We start from the raw sequence: 24,991 nt of genomic DNA, 5'->3' as shown, positions 1-24,991 counted from the left end.
TTGCAAATCCAACAAAATGAAGGAGGTATCTTCTTGTCTCAAACCAAATACCTCAAGCAGATCTTGAAGAAGTATGGCATGGAAGAGTCAAAACCAGTATGTACACCCATGGTTACAGGATGCAGCCTCAGTGCAAATGATGAATCAGCAGCAGTCCACCAACCCACTTATAGATCCATGATTGGGAGTTTGCTTTATTTGACAGGTACTCGACCAGATATTACACATGCAGTAGGAATGGTTGGAAGATTTCAAGCCAACCCAAAGGAAACTCATCTTCAGGCAGTCAAAAGAATCTTCAAATATCTTCAAGGGACCCAAAACTATGGCTTATGGTATCCTAGAAATACTGATCTCACTCTTCATGCTTACACAGATGCAGATTGGGCTGGAAGTGTGGATGATAGGAAAAGCACAAGTGGAGGTGCTTTCTTCATGGGTTCCAGATTAGTATCTTGGTTCAGCAAGAAACAAAGTTCGATTGCCTTATCTACAGCTGAAGCAGAATATGTAGCTGCAGCATCTTGTTGTACACAACTTCTTTGGATGATGCAGACCTTGCAGGACTTTCAAATCACTTGCACTCCACCTGTCTCTATCTTATGTGATAATACAAGTGCAATCAGCATTTCAAAGAATCCAGTCATGCACTCAAAGACCAAGCACATACCAATCAAGTACCATTTTCTTCGGGAACAAGTGCTTGAACAGAAGGTCAAGTTGGAGTATGTTCCTTCTAAGGAACAAGTTGCTGATATTCTCACAAAACCACTGCCCAGGGAAACTTTTGAATATCTCAGACAAAAGCTGGGAGTAGTTAATGCTTCATCCTGTTGTTGAAATTTGTTTGTTCTACAGAAAAGTTGGTATACGCAGGTTACGGGAGTAATAGGAGCGTATACACGCGGATTCATGGTGGGAAAGTCGCGTGTATGCTGGACGCTTGTTGCAGAAAGAATATCCGCGTACATACGCTGTTTTATACAGGAGAAAACGCGTATGTAAAGTTCTGAACAGCAAGGGAAAACTCTGAAGTTCTGAACAGCAATAGGAATGTCAGAATTATTCAGGCACAGTTTCAGGGAGTGCAACAGGCACAGGTTCAGGGGGAGCAGCTCAAAAGTCTCATAAAGCATTGTTGGCATTCAGATGTTTTTGGTTGTTGGTTTCAGGAGAAGGAGCTCAGAAAGAAATTCTAGTTGCTGATCTAACAAGATGTTTATCAGATGCTGCTGATGTCTTTCCTAAGTCTTGGTCTAGATCTGTTGTCTCTATGTCATGTATCTCTCTTGTCTCTTTTATGGTGTCAAGGTCATGTAACGGCCTTTGTTGGTTTCCCCACTATGCCTGGGATGAATGATGAAATGTTCATGTATTATCATGGTTAGGTGGATGAGTCAATATTGATGTATCCCCACTTGGTTGGGTGGATGAGTCATTTTTTTTGTATATCCTCACTTAGTTGAGAAATGGATGTATGTATGAGTCTTTGGTGATAGGAAGGTCTTTTATGATGTATAGAGTCATGTTCTTCTTGAAGAACATCTTTTGCAGATCTTGCCTACAGTCAAGGGGAGCATGAACAGCACTTGGTGAGCAGGATGGATAGATTGGTACTCTTTGGCATTCACAAAGGGGGAGCACACTTGGAGATTTCAGCATGTACTCAGGGGGAGTATGGACAGCAGTATGGACAGCAGAAGGATTACCAAGGAAGAGAATATCTTGGTCCTCCCTTTGCCCTTGATGTCAAAGGGGGAGAGTGACACTTGGTGTGGTGTGTGGTGGTTGCCATCAAGTCCAAAGGGGGAGATTGTTGGCATTATGGTTCAAGTGTTGTCCTTGATGGCAACTCACTCAGTGGATGGTACAGGTGCTCAAAGGTTAGTACAGGTGATGGCAACTCAATCAGAAGACAGATCTCAGTACAGCATGGCAAGAAAGCTCATACACGCTCTTTCGTTAAGCCCAAGTCGCGTGTACACGCAAGTTAGATTCAGAAAAAGCGCGTGTATGTGGAAAGGTTCCTTTGGTTCATGGTGGTTAGACCTTGGAAGTTGTGCCTATGATTTCGGACCATTATGTCTCGACGGGCGTGTCGATCCCTAGTTTTAAAGTTGATGGTATTGTGTTACTATGGTTTTGGCTCTTGGTATTGAGAAAGGCCTAAGGCTATATAAGGAGAAGAAGATCATTAGGCAAAGATCATCTTTCGACAAGGCATGAATATCTAAGAGAGAAAGAGATCTGATATGCAGGTTCTGAGTTGGTTGATCTGAGCTAAGGAGAGATCTCATCGGTTGATGGTGAACTAGATCTAAGGAGAGATCGGGATCAAATGGTTTGAAATGCACTATCATGTTGATTATGCGTATTTCTAGATCTGCATATTGTCGCAATGTTACGTTCTGAGTCTAACTAATATCTGGTACAGCTGCAAGTTGAGAAAGTTTATTTTTAGATCTGTACGCAGGTTGGCTTCGGTAAAAGCGCGTGTATACGCGGTTTCTGCTCATTAAAGTAGCGTATATCTTTTGAAGCTTGATTTGGGTTTACAGTGGGATCTGACTGTTATTACAGAGTTCTGTAGTCTGCTCTGTGTTCTGGTAACTGGTGATTGACAGGGTTCAGTGGTTCAGTGATTCAAAGTTGGTTGTTTTATGCTTCAATGATCTGTTGTGAAAATTGAATGAATTGTGGTCTTCAGATTGTAATGTTGTGCTTCAGGAATATCCAAGTCTGAAAATGTATGAAAAGTGATACCTGGAAGAAGTAAGATTGTAGGTCAGCACCTACATACTAGTATTTTGGCTAGTACAAAAGAAAAGGGGGTTGGAGCTCCCTTCCAAGGAAGTTTGGAGAACGAGAGAAGGTTGAAGCCTTCTGCAGGTTGTAGCCTGCGTACTGGTATAAGGTTGCACCAGTACAAAAGATTGTAAACTGAAGTTTCATATTAAGAAAGATAGAGACAACTTGCAGCAGGTGGTTTTCACCCACATTGGGTTTCCACCTTATATCTTGGTGTTCATGTGTGTGGCTTTTTATCTGTTCTGTTATACTGCACATGTTTACTGTTAATATGATGAATAATGTCCTGATGCACTTAATTGAAGAATAAGCCAACTAAATTGTGAGTTTTCTGCTTATACGCTGTTTTACTTCGTCACAGTAGCGTGTACACGCTGGTTCACTTAACTGAAGTAGCATATATGTTTTGGGCATTTGAAAAGTTTGATTAATCTGATAATACTGATTCACCCCCCCTCTCAGTATTATTTCCAACAAGTAGTCCCCCCGCAATGTGTCTGGCACAGCGCCTGGGAAATTTTTTTTGGAGCTTATAGTAGGTTGATGGACCTACCTATAGTTTTGTGCATGGATATCGCACATGGTTTTGGCCATGATGGTTTTCTGTCAATGGTATTTTGTAGCTTCGACCAAGCGAACTACATGTTATTTTCTAATCCAGTGTTAATGGATTGCGGTTTATGGATGCTTCAACATGTGTATATATGTATTGCAATATTGAAAGGAATATAATGAAAAATCAATCTGGTAGTCCTGGTTTTGGGATCCAGTGGAAAATATCTTCATATATTTGTTTTATGTTTTATGCTCTCGCCATTGTTTATTTTCGGTTTTTAGAATTTGTATGCAAGTAATTCTATATGAGGTAAAAATCTACACTCTTTAATTTTTTTTTATTAATAGAGCTAATATGTCTTAATTGGAAAAAATATATTATATACACATGTGCAGTGAATATATTTCCCATCCTGCTTAGTGTTCATCCTTGAGAGTACAAATATAAGAAAATTTATGGATATCAAGAGAATGTAGACTCCATCTTGTTTTGTAATTTCAATAATATATGATAATATTACAACTTTGGTAGTTCTAGTGGAAATGTTTTGTTTTGGTTTTTCTTTTTCTTTTGTATCTTGCCTTTATGTATATAGAAATTTCATTGTTAGAATTGATAACGTATTGTTAGGTCTTTTATTATTGAGAGAGAGAAAGAGGCCAAATGAATATAAATGCCCCTGATAATAACCATGGCATATAATAAATGCATGTTGAAACATATTAGTGTGTACCAACAATGTATTGCAGCATAGTAGCAATCTTAATAAATAGAGGTAAAGAATGAGAAGTTAATATGTTAATAAATATACTCATAGTCATGGTTGAAGTTACTTGTTCAATAGTTTGAACACATGGTTTTGGTTCTTCATGGTTTTATACCTATGGATTACATGTAATCAAGCCATTAAAATTCCTTCAAAGACTTCACTGTAATGTGTGAGGGATGTGAGTGACAAAGGTTCACTTGGTCAACTTGGTTGCATTTTGGTTAGCAAGTTTTTTTTCCTCATATTTCACTTTTTTCTGGGATAAACATTATGTTTATGTAGATTATTTTTGTTGTTGGTAATTTTATCTTTCTCATTTAATTTATCTCAGTAATTTTTAAAATGACGTGAGAGCCATGGGTGAGGTTAAAGGCAATAGAGAAGTATGATGGGTTTTGATCAACAGGTATTAGAATTCCAAGATCCATGTATATGTGCAAAGAGATGTAAAATAATAAACATGACAAACCTCCCCCCGATACTATATTTATGATAAGGATGTACCCAAAGTGTTTGATGGAGTGATCAAATGAAATGATTAATAATAATTTTTTCTTCAAATTGTAAATTTTTGGTCATGAAATGGGTGACCTATCAAAGAGAAATATGTTGGTTGTATGTTGCAAACTACACCAAAAATAAATAAATAAATAGAAATGTTATAATGGAGTTGAAAGATTTTACATGTAAAGTGCCATACTATTATACAACCTAGTAAGGTATGTATACCCTTAAGAAATTAATGGTAAATTATGGAGTTAGACCTAGGTGATAGAGGGGCATCTTGAATTACTAGATACCCTAGATATAAACTTTAACGGGCATAGGGACTAGAGGTAAGTGATGTTGAATGACTTGATTCGTTTGATTATATTTGATAAATATAAATCCAGGTCAAGTTTTAAGGGGGGTATTGTTAGATAAACTTGGCACGGTGAAAGAGGTAAGGTTAATTGTTCAATAATGGAAATTTTGGAAACATGGTTTTATTCCCATGGATTACCTCTACTGGGGCTTTTGAAAGGATTGGGAATACTTCACTGTAATATGTTAGGCATGTGCGTGGTGAAGGCCTAGTTAGTCGACATAGTTGTTCATTCACTAAGGGGATAATATAATATTTTGTTAGATAGTGTTTTCCTCGGATTGGAGTTTTTCCAAGATAAACATTGTGTTTATATAGATCCCTTTTGTTGCTAGTAACTATATGTTTCTTAGTTAATTTCTCTCTATAATTTTTAATAAGAAGGTGATGATAAACACCCATGGGTTGTATCAACGATGGAATTTTCCTAGTGGATGTGAGCTGGATACTAGATCACAGCCTTCATAAAACTCTATTACGTATTGTACTTTATCATCCCATAAAAAGATAATAACCTCCTTAAAAGTCTACTTCATATTTCCTTCCATTATCCCATAAAAAATATATCTATAGATAGTACATCTATGAGGTCAGATGTGCCTCCATGTGGCCTTTAAAAGTCAAACAAGGGTATAGAATATTATTGTCCATGTCCTCCCACAGCATCATCTACGGGTGGTTCTTGGCATGATGATTGTACTATGGTGCCATGCTACATGAGGGTGTGACTCAATGTGGAAATTACCTTATTGATTTGAAAAATTCTATCCATTATTGGAGAATTTTTAGTATTGGGGCTAGACCTTCATCCAGGTGGATGAAGACCTATTAGTGGGTTGCACCAAATGTTTTTATTTTTATTTTTGGAACACCCTTATCCACCCCTTGGAATTCTCCCACGTTAAACTAGTTTACATGGAGTCCTAGCTTGTAATTTTCCCATAATTTCATCAAGAAATATAGAGGTACATCCTTATTACTACATGGAGGTTTATCAATAACATGAACTACCTATCCATCTAATGTTCTTGAAATTGTTGGTAGGTGAAGCAGTCCATAGGAAAGTGTTTTTTGTTGACTAGTAAGGGTTTGTTGTTTCTTGGGTCAATAAAAAATGATATAAAATCTTGTCTATTAATGTTGAGGCCTCTAATTTGGTCTTTATTCATACTAGTTCTATAGTGTTCATAAATCCTAGCCTTGTAATAAGAACTATTAATTAAGAGGCCTTGGGCACTGGAAATGGATGTTATAATTGAATTTCACGAACTTGCAAGAGACAATTAATAGGGCTCTCTCATGTTTTGGAGTTCTTGTATGAGTGCTCTCAACGTAGCCAAGGATTCGTTAATTTCATCAATGGGATTTCCTTTCTCTTGTTTGGGGTTTATTTTTTTTCCAAGTTTTGATTTGCTGATGGAAAGTTCATGTTCTCATTAGGCATCATGGTAACCAAGTCTTATGTAATTCAACGTGATGCTTGGTTTTATAGTATCATTTACGTTTTTTCTCAATTTGAAAAAAAAAATTGAAGTCGAAAAACCAAAAAAATCCATTAGAATGCTTACCTAGAATCCAAAGAAGATGTAATTCATTTGACTTGGTGGTCGATGTAGATCAAGGATGGAACATTTTGTTCAATATAAATTAAAAGTGCACCATGTAGTCATAAAGTAGTAACACTAGGAACACATCTGTCATTATTAAAAAGACATGCTCATTCTTAAAAATGTGTGCACATCCCTATGAATGCACATGCCCTTCTAACCCATGTCAACATAGCTATATAATTGACATATTAATTAACAATTTATAGCGTACTAAACTTAGATGCTCATGAATGCACATACAGTTTTAAGAGTACAAATACATTTCTGTGAGAACACATTCATAATTTCCCATTACCACTTTTAAGGCCATCTTTAACCTATAACACCCATATATATAATTTTTAATAATTATCTTTAATAAATTTTTAATATAATTATTAATATTATCTTTTATTTTATAAACAATGAACTTTTATATACCACTTTAAATTTTGGCATATAATATATAGCACTTAAATATTAATAATGATAGGCATTTTGAATATATTAATTGTCATAGTAACATTTCACATCATATTTGGTTGGAAAAGTTAACCATTGATTTTTGTTATATATTTCGACGTGGTATATATATATATAATTATTTTTTTATCAATCTTAATCCATATAAAATAAGTTTTTATTAGTATATAAATTATTTTGTTTCAATATTTAAGTTTTAGTTTATAAGAAATCACTTTTTTGACTGTATTAGGTAATTTTGGTTAGTATTTTTAAACACTTTTACTATTTAGTTTCTCGAAATGTTTTATTTAGTATTTGAATACTATGTGTTTTTAATATTTTGACATTAGTATATTGTTGTTAAGGAAAAAAGAGAAATATATAATTTTTTTTGCTACTTAAATTTATAAAATTATTGTATATATATTATAAAGACCAAACATACAAATGAATAAAGCATATTAATATAAAGTTGTATAAAAAGAAATAAAATGCTCAACAACTTGAAATCTTACCTTTTGTCTTTATTCCTCCATCTACATATTACTATTATGCAGTGTGTTGTTATTGCACATTACTATGATTCAACATAAACTTGTCATTATATGCTACTTTTATAACTTATTACAAGGTGAGCATTTACTCATTTGGCCTTTGTTCTCCTTATTTTTGTGTCTAAATAATAAAGGGTTTTACTTCATTCTAATTTCCATACGTTCAGTTGCTATAACTCTTACTATTCTCGATACTCTTTTTCTTTTTCATAAATGATTAATATATTATTCGGAAATAAATTTCATTACATATTTATAAAAGAACCAACCATTAAAAACTTCAAGATAAAAAAAATAAAATCAATATGTTTAACATAAGTAGAAAACCACCAAAGACTTCACTTTTTTTCAAATTCTTAACTTTTTGTTCTCTAACTATATGAAAAATAACAATAAATTATTGAGTATGAAATAATGTTTTCACATTGAAAAGAAAGAGATTAAAGAAAAAAAAGAAACAAGAACAAAAATTCCCATCAGAACTCAGATTTACCAAACTTGTAATATGTAGACTATTAAGAAACATACGAAAATGTAGAGTATAATTTCCCTTTCTACCCACAAACCTACTTAGACGTGCACTCACAAGACTAAAGGTTAAACCAAATGTTGGATATATTCGCTACACATATGGATACTAATATTTGGTTTTCAATTAAAGTTGTCATTTTTAACAACAAATAAACAAAGATAGGATGATGACCAACCTTTTTCAATAATAAAAAATGATATTGATCCAAATATAATTCAAATATTCATAAATGAAAATATATTTTATAATAAGAGGGAATTTTAGTAGTGCATTAACTTACGAGTTATTTGACAAAATTTTCAATTTATTTTAACAATATAATTGTAGCTTGCACATTATTTTCACTCCACTTTATCAAGTTTTTAGTAGCATAATATTACACTTGTCTTTTTCAAAATCTAATAAAATATCTGGTTCAAAATAGTTTATATTGCATGCCATAGCACATCGTATTTTACAGATAATAACCACTATGATTCAAGAGATTTTAGTCTTCAAAAACAAAAATAACTTCACCACATCAACTTCTTATTTCACTAAGCACAAAATCCTTTAATAGTAGTGCTAAGAAATTTCAAAAAGGGAAATAAAACCTCTAAGAAAAGGGAATATTAACCTCATCAATGCCAATGTCCACTACTTTAAATTTTGTTTGGCAAGGATCTCTAAAGATCATTCATGAATAAAATCCTTTTTACAATCAAGCTTAAGGCAATTGATCGATACCAAATTTTCTTGTAGTTTACTATTGGTGTGCATAACTATGCAAATAGAATAAAAATTATGAAACAAATTTATGTTCTCTATAATTTCATATCGTTACTTGTCTTCTAAAATGGCCCCCATAGGTTTGTTGGAAAAAATGTTAACACTGAGAGGGGGGTGAATCAATGCGAAGGCTAATTTTAACTTCATGCCAATTTATATTTCTTCATTCAAATTTGGCATCCATTATATGTGAGAAACCATTAACAAACTATATTAGCAGCCATATCATCCCATAAAATCATACACATCATGAGCAATAAACATGTGAGACACAAAGGTTTTACATGGAAACCCTTTGGAGAAAAAACCATCAAAACTTGTTGTTATTTATGTAAAAATAAGATCACCTGCTCTGTTACATCAATCTGTTTCCATGATCCACCACTTACAAGAAGAAACAAATCCCTTTGATTGTTTGTTAGCACCCACTAGCAGGAAGCACCAACTCCGTCCTTTTGTGGAAACGTATCCACCTTACTAGAAGAACCATGTGAAGCACCAACTTCATGGATTTGCTGCAAGCACCAAATTGCATCTCCTTCGATTTATAAAAGCACTATGTTGCAGGAGGAAGCAATCCCCAAGCCTTCTCAATCAACCAATAGAGATGGAAGCACCAACTTTTTGTATGAAGGATCTAACCCACACTCAAATAGGAGGAAATGTTCACTATATTTGGCCACAATGTTTAATGAAATCAAATTTGTTCTTTTCATCCCTTTCCCCACACAAAATTCTTTGTCCTCTACTCTCAATAACATGCATTCAATACTCTATTTTTCCATGTCAGTTTATAGAAGTCCATTATACTCATCACAAACCATGCAACCTTCTCTCAACACAACAACATCATATTTCTCTCGGCCCTCTATTCTCAATAGCCTACTTTAAGCTCTCAATCCCTTCTATTTCATAGGCTCCCTCTCAAATTCTCACACTGATCCAGATTTAGACAGGAACACAATAAATTACAGAGATAACCACAAACAGAGAGATGCAGTGGAAATAATACTTCATTCCATTAATGTAAAATGCTGAATATGCTTATAAACATAAATGGAAACAAATCAGCTAGGGTGATGGTAGCTTATCTCTGAGAAGAGATGTGGTGGATACATGCCTCTGAACTGTGTTAAAATGAGGCTTGAAGGCCTATTTATTATTCAGAAACAATGTAAAACCCTTAACATTCCAAAACCTAACCCTAGAAGATGAAACGCCAAATCATGGGCCCCGTTTGGGTAAATTGGTACATCAATTTCCCAGGGTCGTAACTTTGGCACCCGATCTTCGTTTGACGTGTACAATAGCTCCTTAGAAAGATATATCCAAGCACTAACACTTTGGGAAGGGCAACATTGGTTCACGGACATGGACCAATGTTGACTCCAAATTTCCCAAAAAACGTCGTTTAGGGCCTCAAAATGGCTCCGAAAGTTCAGGACCTGAAAAACTGCTAAAAATAGTAAATTGTGCTACAATTAAGGAAACTAAAAAACTAAAAGAGACAGTTGTCGGGGGTCCATATGGAATAGGTGGCTGGCCACCAACATCCACCTAGATCATTCCTCCCCCCTTAGGAAGCAATGGTGCCCATTGCGTTGAGTTCCTCCGTAAAATGAGGAAGCTTCTGCTGAGCTGGGTCTCTAGTGAGTTGCTCTGCAATCTCTAATGTGTCCAGTAATGGTGGGAAGCATGGTTGACGACGGTCCATATTGAACACTCGGTGCAAGCGAAGGAATGGAAGAATGTTGTGCTTCAAAGCATTATTTCCCGTAGCCTTGGTACTGGTGTAAGGACCATGTCGGAGTGGTTTGAGCTTCTGATGGGATCTTGTAAAGCATTCTTTATGCAGATGTAACCAAACTTTGTCACCCACCTAAAACTTGTGTGGTACCCCTATGGGTGAGGAGAAGTTTTTCCTATGTTCTGTCATGATCATATCCCTTTGTTGTTGCTGCTGCATGGAGGAACCCTTTGCAGGGGTCATGGATGTAGCAACGATCTCCCCCTTACTTTGGGAGTGAACCAGACAAAAAATGAATCTCCTAGTCTAGGAGATGAGCTTGCTACCTTTCTTGGCAGTGATGAAAGAGGTGGCAGTAGGTGGGGCTACATCCAATATCTTGTATAATGATTCACCCAAAGAAATAATGATAGCATGAGGCCTTGACTCATACACAGCATGTCACCTCCATAAGTATGGTTGGCCTAATAATAACTCACAAAATTCTAGAGGTGTAACATCACACAATACCTCGTCTGTGAAGGGCCTGATGCTGTAGGGGAGGCGTAATTGCTAGCGAACTTTGAGATCTCGTCCTTCATGAAGCCACCCAATACTGTATGACTGCGGGTGTGGTGTAGTCGGTAGGCCCAACCGCTTCACAACCTCTGCTGAAACGAGGTTATTTTGGCTACCACTATCGATAATCAATTGCAGCAGCGAACCCTTCACCCACATCTGTGAGTAGAAAAGATGTTCCCCCTCCTCTGGATCTTCGGGTTCATTCTTCTGGATCTTGGTGGTGGTAACAGTGGCGCTGGGCTCCACATCAATGATTTGCTTCCCTTTTACATTCCCCTTGTCGAGTTTTGGCTCAGGGTCAGAACATGCATCTGATTCGGAAGCCTTCAACTCTGCCACTAGCGACTGCTTGGTCCGACACTCACATGTGTTATGAGTGGGACTCTTGTGGAACTGACACCACTTTCCTATGTCCTTCTTTGGCTTCATGGTGATGTTATTTTCTTGCGGCTTCGACAGGTTGTCTTGGGTCATCCCACCTTGGCTTTGTCCTTTGGGCTTCGGATTTTTAGATCCAAAGTATCGCTTCTTCTGTTTGAATTTTTTCTCGATTTTGACAGCGTATCGGTACATCGTGCTGAGCAAGGAGATGTTCAAGAACTCCATCTCTTCCTAGATGTATTTGTGTAGGCAGCCACTATATTTTAGTACCAGATGCAGCTCAAAATCTTTGATACCCAACTGTGTGCAAAGGGTATGAAAAATGTTTGTGAACTCCGACACATCTTGGTCTGGTCCCTACCATAGCGTGGTCCACTTTATGTATTTGTCCTCGTAGCTTTTGACAGGGTAGTACTACTCCTTGATGGCATCTCAGAATGAATCCCAAGTGGGTGTAGCTGAAAATAGTGAGCCCTTACTTTCATTCTTCTGATCGGAGTAGGTTTCCACCAATCCTTGACGTGGGGAGCTACTTTGAGAAGAGCAAAAACAATCTTTTCCTGACTCGGAAATTCATGAATAGAAAAATAACCCTCTAGCAGATTTAACCATTTGTCTATGGCATCTGCGCCTATTTGACCCTTGAAGATGGGGATTTCAAAATTAACTTGTACCTTAAAGGACGTGGCATTTTCAAAGTAGCTGTTGGAAGCCAATGCATCGCCTCTGGGTAGCTGCTGAAGGATCTGTGCAAAGTTGTCCATCATCGCGTTCCTTTGTCGCTTGAGGACTTCTGCGAGCAAGATTTTGATCAGATATCCTGCCCCCTCATCTTTCTTTTCATCTGCCATGGGAGGTCATTGGGATTTGCGAGGCTGGTCTTGCAAAGGTTTGACCAGTTCAAGCGCTAACTCCTTATATCCCGACCTCATTGGGGACATGCAAAGAAAAACAGAGAAAAAGCAGACCGCTCTGATACCACTGATTCAGATTTAAACAAGAATGCAATAAATTACAGAGATAACCATAAACAGAGAGATGCAATGGAAATAATACTTCATTTCATTAATGTAATATGCTGAAATATGCTTATAAACAAAAATGGAAAAAAATCAGCTAGGGCGATGGTAGCTTATCTCTGAGAAGAGATGTGGCAGCTACATGCCTCTGAACTGTGTTACAATGAGGCTCGAAGGCCTATTTATTGTTGAGAAACAATAGAAAACCCTTAACATTCCAAAACCTAACCCTAGAAGATGAAATGCCAAATTGTGGACCCTGTTTGGGTAAACTGGTACATCAATTTCCCAGGGTCGTAACTTTGGCACCCGATCTCCATTTGACACGTACAATAGCTCGTTAGAAAGATCTATCTGAGCATTAACACTTTGAGAAGGGCAGCATTGGCCCATGGACCCATGTTGCCCCAAGATTTCCCAAAAAACGTCGTTTAGGGCCTCAAAAAAGCTCCAGAAGTTCAGGACCTGAAAAACTGCTAAAAATAGTAAATTGTGCTACAATTAAGGAAATTGAAAAACTGAAAGAGACAGTTGTGGGGGGTCCAAATGGGATAAGTGTGTGGCCACCAACATCCACCTAGATCACACACAACACAAGACCACTCAGTGTTCATCCTCTATATAGGCACGTTCATAATCTTCTCATATAGTAGCACAACCTCTCACAGGGTTTCTTTCTTCTTATTAGGCACTCTTAGCCTTCCCCTGTAGAACAAGCTCACTTAGCTTCACACAAAACTACACTTACACCCACTGAGCTCTCTACACAACTCTCTGACAACAATTTTGGCTTCTGCCACATTGCTTGACAATGCTCCTCTATTTTGTTCCTATGTTACACTCTACTCAATGTTTCCTTCGCTTCTTGTTTCCACACTACCCAAGTGTACCTCCACATCACTCTCCATTCTATGGTTGCATCTACCTAGAGCAGTATTACCTCATTAACCACTGAGAATGGGCATCTCAGTGATCTCCCTGCTAATAAATTAATTCTCAATCCACTTACACACTTCATCCATGAAATTTCCATGCTTATTAATGGCTCACAAAGCTTAAATATACTTCAACATGGCTTCTATGTTCTTCATTTAATTCATGATAGGTCCAACACTCTTCCCTATGAATCATGGTCCTCGTTGCCTTGACCCAATGATCTTCAACAATTGATATTACTCCTGCGACCAAATCTCTTGCATGCTCATGGTCCTTGCTACCGACTCATCCATCCTTTAACACATCTGTGATACACTATCATATCTCCACTCATCGTAACTTTTATTAAAACAATGTTATGATATTACGATATTCTGAAGTGACTTTATCTCCTTCTTTCTCACCCCCCATCACTTGTTCTTTCACCATGGGACTGGGAGATGTGACCAGGGCCATAACACTCAGGTTCTAAGGCCTTCTGGATCCTATCAAGAGCCTTTCTCCTTGTGTATTTTCTCTTCTAACATTGGTTCCTCTAACTTCTCATCCAAGTGCCAATACATCAAAAGCTCCTCATTTTGTAACTTTTCTCAAATTTCAATTATGAAGGAGTTCAAAAATTATAACCTCCTAAATACTTCCCATGTGGCATCAAATAGCACTTAGGTGTTATGCCCTTTCTCGACTCTTAGTTATTTGGATTTCCCTCGACCATGTGCCACAAAACATTGGAAGCTCCTAAGCATCATAAATTTTTCAATATGCATTTACTTAGGAGTTACGAAACTCCGAGCTCCAATATGGTCCATTGCACTTAGGTGCTAGTCCTTCTCTATGCCCTTCGTTCCTTGGGTCTCCACGACCAAGTTCCACTTAACATTAGAGCGCCTTTCATCTGATTGGAATTTTCTTATAAAAAAATTAAATAAGAGCTATGAAAACTCTAACCTTCAAACTTCCAACCTTTGAGGTGACATCATGCTGAGGTCATAACTCCACGTGGCACCTCCTTAGTGGTGGCACATGTCACACATAATTTACCCATAGGTCACCAAAAATTTTGAATTAAACTTCAACATGTCCACCGTACTACCACATCATGTTGACATCATCCACCACATCATTGTTTTAGTGCCAATCACCTGCTACAATGTGTCCAATTGGAGGAGAGAGAAAGGGTCCTTCATTCTTTGGTTTTGTACAAAAATTTCTTTGTAAATCCTCTTCCTCACAAACCTATGTGCTTTCAAATAATTTCATTCATAAGAACTTATGAGGTTCTAAAATACCAAAGTTCTGAACCTACAAGCTTCTACTTGCTACCTGATATTCTACTACTTCGAGGTTCTGATATGTCCTCATTGTTAAGAAATTTACCCCAGAGAGATAAATTATTAACGAGATTTACTGATATTTATAGAGAGCAATAATAAAATAGCTAGCAACAATAGACATAAATATTATACACATAATATTTATCTAGGAAAACCCAAAATCCGGGGAAAAACCCAACCCAATGAGATCTCATTAGCATTGGCCAAAACCTTGGCCAATCCGTCCAAGTGAGCCTTCACCACTCACCTCCAGGCCTACATTACAATGAAGTATTCCCAGCCTTTTATAGGCTCCATTACATGCAATACCACGAACCATAATACCATGGGTACACTATACAATGTGCCCAAAACCACTACTATTTAACCAGGTCAACCTTGACTCAAACCCGAGTCAATTTTACCTAACAATTCCCCCCCTTAAACTTGACTTGGGGTTCCTTGACTAAATCCAACCAAAACCTACTAAGTGAGACAATCCCGCTCACTCTACCCCTTACCCCCTTCAAAGTTTTTACTTGGGATTTGTTCACCTGACATCCCCCTATTACCTAGGTCTAACACAGACTTTATCGTAATTAACCAGGGGTATGCATGCCTTACTAGGTCTTACAACAGTATGCGCGTTTACTTGCAAATTAAAAATTTCACTCCATTATAATAATTATTTATTAATCTTTGTTTACCCTTGTTGTTGTCTTTGTACACATGACATCAATGTCCTAATAAAAAGAACCCATATACCAAACTACATGGGTCATTAGCCACTGTAACTTCTAGTTATCTAGGCATTCTTTTCAAGTACATGGTTCATCATTTAGTTAATCCACATGCACATATCGTCCTCATCCACTAAATCTCTCATGACCCAATAGTGTGCTGCTTTGCTTCACAATCTATGGCTTTTGATCTAGATCTGCAAGCAAAACTTAATTATCTCTCTATCTCTCAAGTCAATACAAACCCTTGGCAATAAAAAATGTGCTTCTTAAGCTAACTTAGCTATGATACCAGTTGTTAGAAAATTATATATTATAGAGCAATGGAACACATAAAATATTGCATAAATATAAACATAGAAAATGCATGAAAATAGGAGAGATACAGATATACGTGGTTCACCGAATTTGGGCTACATCCACGGAAAAATAATTAGTCCTTCCTTTTATTTTACACAACAAAATGAAGGGATGCAACCTACAACAGATGCATTGTAATTCCCTCTTCTCTTTCACACAATATCCTCTCTCTTTCTCACTCAAAATACACATCTACATAGCTGCAGTACACATCCCTCATGTATAGCGAGGGGTTGCCCTCTAGGGAAAAAACCCTAAATTAAACATAACTTCTGGCGTCAGATTTCCACCTAATGAATGGACTAGATTGACTATAAAATTACGACATTTTTCAAGGCAATTTTACATCTATTTTTAGCTTCAGTGGCATTGCCCCCAATCCCTCACCAGAGGCGGGCTCTAAAGAATCATCATCTCCCCCACGAGACCCCCTTGGTGGCATGAAAAACTAGGTAGTGTTTTCGCCCCATTACGAACTGGGGTCCAATGTAGCGATACCTTTGAATAAACAAGATAATCAGGCTCCAGGCCTAACAATCTCCCACTTGGAGACTGATTATAGCAACTCCACCACTACTTCATTTGCTGGACAATAACTCAACTTTGGACCTAGCTGTTTCTCATCGTCATGATCATACTTGAAGACCAATTGAAGCTGAGAAGAATCTCAGTTTCTCCCTAGTTACAAATTTTCTGAACATTTTTGCAGTATTCTCGCTAGTGTGTACCTTTTCCAGCTTCAATTGTCCATATTCCAACACTGATCATATGAAATGGTACTTGAGATGTATATGTTTATTCTTGGAATGAAATGCAGAGTTCTTTGCAAGATTTATGTCACTCTGGCTGTCATTGTATAACCTTACCAACTCTTACTTATTACCAAATTCATCCAAAAACATTTGTAGCCAAATTATTTCTTTACTAGCCTCTGTAGCAGCAACATACTCTACTTCTATCATTAAGAGTACAACAACACTTTGCATTTTTGAAACCCAATTGACAGTTGTTCCACCTACACTAAACACATACCCTGTAGTGCTCCTCCTGTTATCTCTATCACCCACCATATTTGCAATAACATATCACTTAGAGAAATTTTTTAACAAGCAAAGCATAACGCTTTATTTATGGTAACTTTCAAATACCCGAGAATCCCCTTCACCGCCATCCAATGTTATTTTCATGGATTTTTCATGTACCTTCTTTCAACTCCCAATGCATGTGCAATATTAGGCCTTGTGCAGACCATTGCGTACATTATGCTTCCAACTGTTGATGCATATGGAACTTTAGACATATAAGCCATTTCTTCTTGAGTCTTGGGACACACCTCCTTACTTAGTTTGAAATGGCTAGCCAAATGTATACTAACTATTTTTCCATTATGCATATAAAATATTTTCAACACCTTTTGCATGTACTCACTCTGAGACAATGTTAATTTGTGCTTCTTCTTGTCTCTAGTTATTCACATACAAGGATTTGTTTTGTAGCACCCAAATCCTTCATTGCAAATGAGCTTGCCAATTTTCTTTTGAGCACATTTATTTCCTACATGTTAGAACCTGCAAGAAGCATGTGATCTACATACAATAATAATATAATATAGCTGCCATCATTTTTCCTCAAGATTTGTTTTATTTTCTTTATTAATGTCGATAAAGGCTTCAAAACCAAAAGTATTTAAAAATGAGTAGTTAACCTTTTTACCTGTCCATGTCTCCTTTGGAATACCACCATCCAAGGAAGTTGAAGGACCTTTATTTATTAGATAAAAAACAATATCTACAACATCTACACAAAATTATAAAGGAAATCCTTCATACAATCTCATGCATCTTGCACACTCCATGATTGTCATGTTCATCCTTTATGGCACACCATTTTCTTGTAGTGTTCATGGAACTTCTTCTTTTGGGAATTTCATTCTCCGAACAGTACCTACCAAACTCTTTGCTGCAATATTCACCTCCATTGTCTGATCTAAGACACTTCAACCTTTTTCCTGTCTCATTTTCAACCAAAGATTTCCATTTCTTGAAAGTATCAAATACATCAGATTTATTCCGAATACAATAAATCTAGGTTTTCTAGTTGCATCATGAATAAAAGTAACATAATAATGAGAGTCACCAAAAGATGATACCTGAGCAGGCCCCCATACATACGTATGCACAAGCTCTGGTTTTTTGCTCTTTTTTTCTTTCCCAACTTTGAGGAATTTGACTCTCTTTTGTTTTCCATAAACACAATTCTCATAGAATTCCAAATCAACATGCTTCAAACCTGGCAACAAATTTCTTGGGTGAAGAATTTGCATCTCCTTCTCATTCATTTGCTCAAGCCTATGATGCCACAATGTTGTATCTTGTCCTGTAGAGGTCAAAGCATCAATATAATTAGAAATACCATTACATAAATACAATGTACCAACCTTTTCTCATTTTTCTAGGGCTCCTTTAGTGACCTTCGAGGTTTTATCTGTGAAATTAGTTACACAGCCTTCATCTCCCAACTGCGCTATTGAAAATATATTTTTCTTCAAATCTGGAACATGCCTTACCTCCTTTAACAACTGCTGATTTCCATTCTATTGTTTTATGAAAATTGTATCCATTCAAATGCTTTTATAGGGTTTATCATCACTCAATCCAACGTGTCGAAAATCTCCTTGAACATAATCATGAAAATGTTTTCTATCAAGTGTGGCATGGAATGAGACCTCTGAATCTACCACCCAGGCATCAATAATATCTTATAATGAAAGTATCAAAGCATCCTACAACACATCACCTGTCACATTCACTTCATGATTGTTTTGTTGTTGCACGTCTCCTTCTTTTCCCTTCCAAGACTTGCAGTCTTTCTTCAGGTGTCCTTTCTTCCCACATTTCTAGCACACTATTCCTAATCTAGACTTGGATCTACCTTTCGTTAACTTACTATGATATCTTGGGCTCTTTCCTCTTTCCATTTTTTCCCCTATTCTCTGCACTCAAAGCATTACCTGATGTCTCACTGGAGATTTTCCGTCACATTTCCTCGCTAAGGATTGCACCGACAACATCATCAAACTTTAAAGTACTAGATCTAGAGACAGAGTTACTAATTATCATAACTAAACCATTTGAACTTTTTGGAAATGAGCATAAAAATAATAGAGGCCTAGCTTCATCGTCAAAAGTAACCCCTACAGAACTTAACTCACCAGTAATTGTATTAAATTCATTTAAATGATTAGCAACAGGTCCACCTTCTCACATCTCCATATTAAATAAATGTTTCATAAGAAATACCTTATTTGAGTTGAGGGTTTTCATATAGTTTTTCCAATGCCGACATTAAACCCTCTATTGTCATTTCCTTTGAAATATTAAAGGCTACCGATGTCACTAGGCACAACCGTATTATTCCAAGTGCCTCTCTGTTGACAATATCCCATTCTGTGTTTGTCATACTCCTCGGATTCTTTATCTATCTGCTCAATTGTAGGTATAGATCTTTCTGATACAAGTAATCTTCCATCTTCATCTTCCACTTCTAGTAGTTTTGGAAGTTAAATTTTTTGACCCTAAACCTACCATCTTCCACCATTTCTCCCACTTGAACTAGGGACCCTTCTCTCCTACAAATTTATTAGCCAAATAGACCTTTGGCTCTCATACCATTTGTTAGGAAATTTACGGTAGAGAGATAAATTATTATTGATATTTACCGAGATTTACAAAGAGGAATATAAAATAACCAGCAATAATAGACATAAATATTATACACATAATATTTATCCAGGAAAACCCAAAATCCGAGGGAAAACCCAACCCAATGAGATCTCATTAGCATTGGAAAAAACCCTAGCCAATCTGGCCAAGTGAGCCTCCACCACTCACCTCCAGACCTACATTATAATGAATTAATCCCAGCCTTTTATAAGCTCCATTACATGGAATACCACGGACCATCATACCATGGGTGCACTATAGCATGTGCCGAAAAACACTACTATTTAACCAGGTCAAACTTGACTGAAACCCTGAGTCAATTTCACCTAACGCTGATCTCATATACAACCTTATGAGATTCCTAGGCTCCAACCTCTGATATGGTGTCTACTCCATCCTTTTGATATTGAGTTCCAAAATTTTGCCTCGCTCCTTTTGTGTCTCTTTTGAATAAATTGATGACGAAATAAACTCTCGAGGTCCAATATTGCAGCTTCTATGATATTGTTCTTTGCGAATCAGCTCCCGAAACTCCAACCCTTCAAAACTATGACCTCTCAAGATCCCAATATGCCGACCTCCTTTGATATTTTGACCTACTGAGGACTAAATTTAGAAGTGAATAAATTTTTATCTTGATCACCATACATAGACTTCCACATACCAATGGAAATCTCTTTCAAAGCACTTTCCATTGGATTGTTGGGTTGTGTTATATTCTTTCCACGACTAGCCCACATAGTTAATCGGGGGGTTAGAGGGGGACAGAGCCCCCCTTCGTTGCACTGATTGTGTAGCGAGCGGGGGGGGGGTGTCACAGGGGTTTGAGGTACCCATAACCCACTTTATGGGGTCTGGGGCATAACCTTGGAAAATCTTGGTTTTGGACCCTACGTTAGGTTGCGCAGGCCCACCTATAGTTTTGTGCATGATTTTCACACATGTTTTTTGGATGCAATGGTTTTTGCTCCATGGTATTGGACACAATGGTTTCTGGTCCATGGTATTGGATGCTTCGGCATGTATAAATATGTATTATAACATTGAAAGGAATATAATGAAAAATCAAGCTGGTAGTCCCGATTTTGGGATCCAGGGGAAATCTCTATGTATATGTGTTTTATGTGTTATGCTCTCACATTGTTTATTTTTTGTGTTTTAGAATTTGTATGCAAGTAATTTCTATATGGGGTTAAAACTTACATTTGGTATCAGAGCTGTTTTGGCTTCAAGGGGATGCCTTTGTTACTGAGGGGTTTTGCTCGGGCCTATGCTAGACCCTATTCAGTGGGAGATCTGTGAGATCGATTCTGGCGGTGAAAGAAGATGGCGAGCAGTGGAAAGATAGAGATCGAGCAATTTAATAGTCAGAGGTTTGGGTTGTGGAAACTCAAGATGGAGGATCTGTTGGTGGATAAAGATCAGTGGATCACGGTAGAACCGGGTACTAAACAAACGGGAGTGTCCGATGAAGAATGGAAGAAGTTGGATCGAAAGGCAAAGAGCACAATATGATTGTGTGTCTCAGATTCAGTATTGTTGAATGTATCAGGGGAAGCTACGACGAAGGCTTTGTGGTACAAGTTAGGGATTTTGTACCAATCTAAGTCTGCTGAATAAACTGTTCCTCCAGGAAAAGCTGTATAACCTAAGGATGAAAGATGAGACTCGGTGACAGAGCATCTTAATGCATTTAATACTGTGGTAAGTCAGTTAGCCTCTGTTGATATTAAAATTTCAGATGAAGATAAGTGCATCAGTTTGTTATGTTCTCTACCAGATTCCTGGGATAGTCTGGTTATTGCAATAGGTAGCAATGCAACTGCCTTGTAGTTTGATGAAATAGTCTCAACCTTGCTGATGGAGGAGATGAGATGAAAAAATATGGAGAGACAGAATGGTGATGCCTTGTCTATACGAGGACGGTCCTAGAACAGAAAGAAAATTAATTCATCGAGTGGGAGATCTAAATCTAGAGGGAGATCTAAATCTCTAGGAAAACCTGTAAAGGTGGTGTGCTAGAAATGTGGAAAGGAAGGCCACTTTAAAAGGGACTGTAAATCTAAAGCTCCTGACAAAGGAAAGGGATCTGATGAGGCTCCTTTTGTAGAGGGGAAAACCACCTCAGATGAAAGTGGGGATGTGTACTTGGATTCTTCAAGTACACATGTAGATCATGAGGCATGGTTGATTGACTCATGTGCATCCTTTCAGTTCAGTCCTCATAGAGAGTGGTTCGACGAGTATCATAAATATGATGGTGGTGATGTCTTCTTGGAGGATGATAGGAAGGCTAGAATCGTTGGTCACAGAAAAGTAAAATTGAAGTTGCAAGGTGAAAGGGTTAGAACACTTCCGAGTGTTCTGCATATTCCTGCATTGGCCGGAAATCTGATTTCTGTAAGCAAGTTGGATGATGCAAGTGCAAAAACAATGTTTGAGAAGGATACCTACAAGATGGTTCAGGGAGCATTGGTATTGATGTGGGGAGTTTGGATTGGAACTTTGTACAGGTTTCAAGGTAGCACTGTTGTTGATGGGTTCAATAGTTTTGTGGTTCCTGAAAGTGGAGCAGAAAATCTAGTGGTCTCTGGAGAGAAGACCACTTTGTGGCATCAAAGGCTTGGACATATTGGAGAGAAGGGCCTTCAAATACTTCATGGTAAAGGTATGGTAGAAGGTATGAGTAATAGTTCTCTGGATTTTAATTTCTGTGAAAATTGTGTATATGGGAAGCAGAATAGGGTAAGTTTCCCCTCTGGTGGTAAAAGGGTGAAATAGATATTAGAGCTTGTGCATAGTGATGTGTTGAACTGTGAAGGTTCCATCACTGGGTAAGTCTGTGTACTATGTATCATTTATAGATGACTTCTCAAGGAATACATGGATATATTTCCTTAAGAAAAAATCTAAAGCCTTTGACAGGTTTAAAGAATTTAAGGCTCTAGTGGAAAACTAGACAGAGAAGAAGATAAAGGTGCTGAGGATAGATAATGGTGGAGACTTTTGCAACAAGGAATTTGAAGAATTTTGTAAGAAGTGTGGTATATCACGGCAGAAGACTACTCCATATGCACCTCAGCAAAATGGAGTTGTAGAAAGAATGAACAAGACATTGATGGAAAGGGCAAGAACCATGCTCAGTGGTGCTAGGTTAGGACAAGAATTCTGGGCAAAGGCGATGGATACTGCATGTTACCTGGTCAACAGGTCACCTTCATCAACGTTGGAGGATAAGAGTCCACAAGAGTATGGACTGGTAGGAAGCCCTCTCTTTCACATCTAAGGGTATTTGGATGTGATGCATATGTACATGTTCCAAAGGAGAAGAGAACCAAGTTGGATAGTAAATCTGAAAAGTGCATCTTTATTGAGTATAAGGATGGTTTAAAGGGCTATAAGTTTTGGAACCTAGTAACAAGGAAGGTTGTGTGCAACTGAGATGTGGTGTTTAGAGAGGTGAAAGATGTTATTAAACATGAAGTCCAACCAAAGTAACCTAAGAAGATAGAGTTTGAGCTAAAGGAGGAAGAATCAGACTTTACAGCAGAGGAGGAATTAGAAGATGAAGACCCACAAACTCCGACTGTGAGAAGATCAGTTCAAGAAAGAAGGAGTCATAAAGGTATTGTCCATCTGCTTTCTATTCAAATTTTTCTTTGTCTGCTACTGATGATGATCATATAACTTTGAAGGAAGTAGTGGACTCAGAGGATGGAAAACTCTGGAAAGAGGCCATGGTTAATGAAATGGCATCTTTGAGTAAAAATGAGGCTGAGAATCTGGTGGAGTTGCTTGCCGGAAGGAAACCCATTGGCAGCAAATGGGTGTTCAAAAGGAAGACAAATGCAGAAGGAAAAGTGGAGAAATACAAAGCTCAGTTGGTAGCAAAAGGTTATTCCCAGGTGTCGGGAATTGATTTTGGTGATATTTTTCTCCTGTTGCGAAGGTAACTTTTATTAGATTACTTTATGTTGTTGCTGTTTCTTTTGATTTTGAGGTAGAAAAGATGGATGTAAAGACAACATTTCTTCACGAGGATCTGGAAGAGGAAATCTACATGAAGCAACCTGAAGGCTTTGCGGTGAAAGGTAAGAAAGAACGTGTATGCAAGTTAAAAAGTCTTTGTATGGGTTAAAACAGTCACGAAAGATGTGGTATCAAAAATTTGATACATTTATACGGGGACTTGGCTTCACCAGAGGCAAAGTAGATCACTGTGTGTGTTTCAAATTAATTGGTGACCATGTTATTTATCTGGTCTTGTATGTGGATGATATTTTGTTGGTTGGAGATGACAAAGAAATTATCCAGGATTGAAGACACAATTGTCCTCCAAATTCAACATGAAAGATCTTTGTGTTGCAAACTATATTTTGGCATGGAAATTAAAAGAGATCAGGCAAAGAGGAAGCTTTGTTTAAACTAGAGGAAGTATGTCGAGACAATATTGCAGAGGTTTAATATGTAGGATAGTAAACAGGTAAAGGTTCCTATTCCTGTAGGTGTGAGGTTATCTGCTGAACAGTGTCCCATGACACAAGAAGAGGAAGAGGACATGTCCGTGTTCCATATGCAAGTGTAGTTGGTAGCTTGATGTATGCAATAGTCTGTACTAGACCAGACATTGCACAAGTAGTGGGAGTATTGAGCAGGTTTATGTCAAAACTAGGGACGGAGCACTGGACAACAGTGAAGCAGGTTTTCAGGTATTTGCGTGGCACTATGGATTATGGTTTGTGCTACCAAGGAAGATCATATTGGACAAAATGTTGGATATTCGTGGCTTTTTTGATGCAGACTAGGCTGGAGATCTAGACCAGAGAAGATCTATAATTGGGTATGTATTTAACCTACTTGGAGGTGCAGTCAGTTGGATGAGTAAGAAATATTCTGTAGTGGCACTATCAACTACAGAGGCAAAAATACATGGCAACCACTCATGCAAGCAAGGAAGAAGTTTGGTTTCAAAGATTGTGTTCAAGTATGTGGTTAGTACAGGGAACTATAAAGATAGACTGTGACAGCCAAAGTGCAATTTTCTTGGTAGAGAACCCGCATATCATTCAAAGAAAAAGCACATTGATGTTCAATATCACTTTGTGAGGGATATGATAGAAGACAAAAGGTGTTATTGGTAAAGGTGGACACTTTGAAGAATACTGCAGATGCATTAAAATCTTGAGAGTTGAGAAGTTCTCTTGTGTAGAGAGACAATGGGCATTTAGGGAGAAAAATGACTAAGCTTTCTTGTGGCTTACGGAAATAAAACAACAAGTGGGAGAATGTTGGGTTTTGTTATATTT

The sequence above is a fragment of the Pinus tabuliformis genome, chromosome 3_1, assembly GCF_031772625.1.
Source record: "Pinus tabuliformis cultivar Carrire ecotype Pingquan chromosome 3_1, CPIR1, whole genome shotgun sequence".
NCBI classification, from domain to species: domain Eukaryota; kingdom Viridiplantae; phylum Streptophyta; class Pinopsida; order Pinales; family Pinaceae; genus Pinus; species Pinus tabuliformis.
This window is presented reverse-complemented; position numbering follows the sequence as displayed.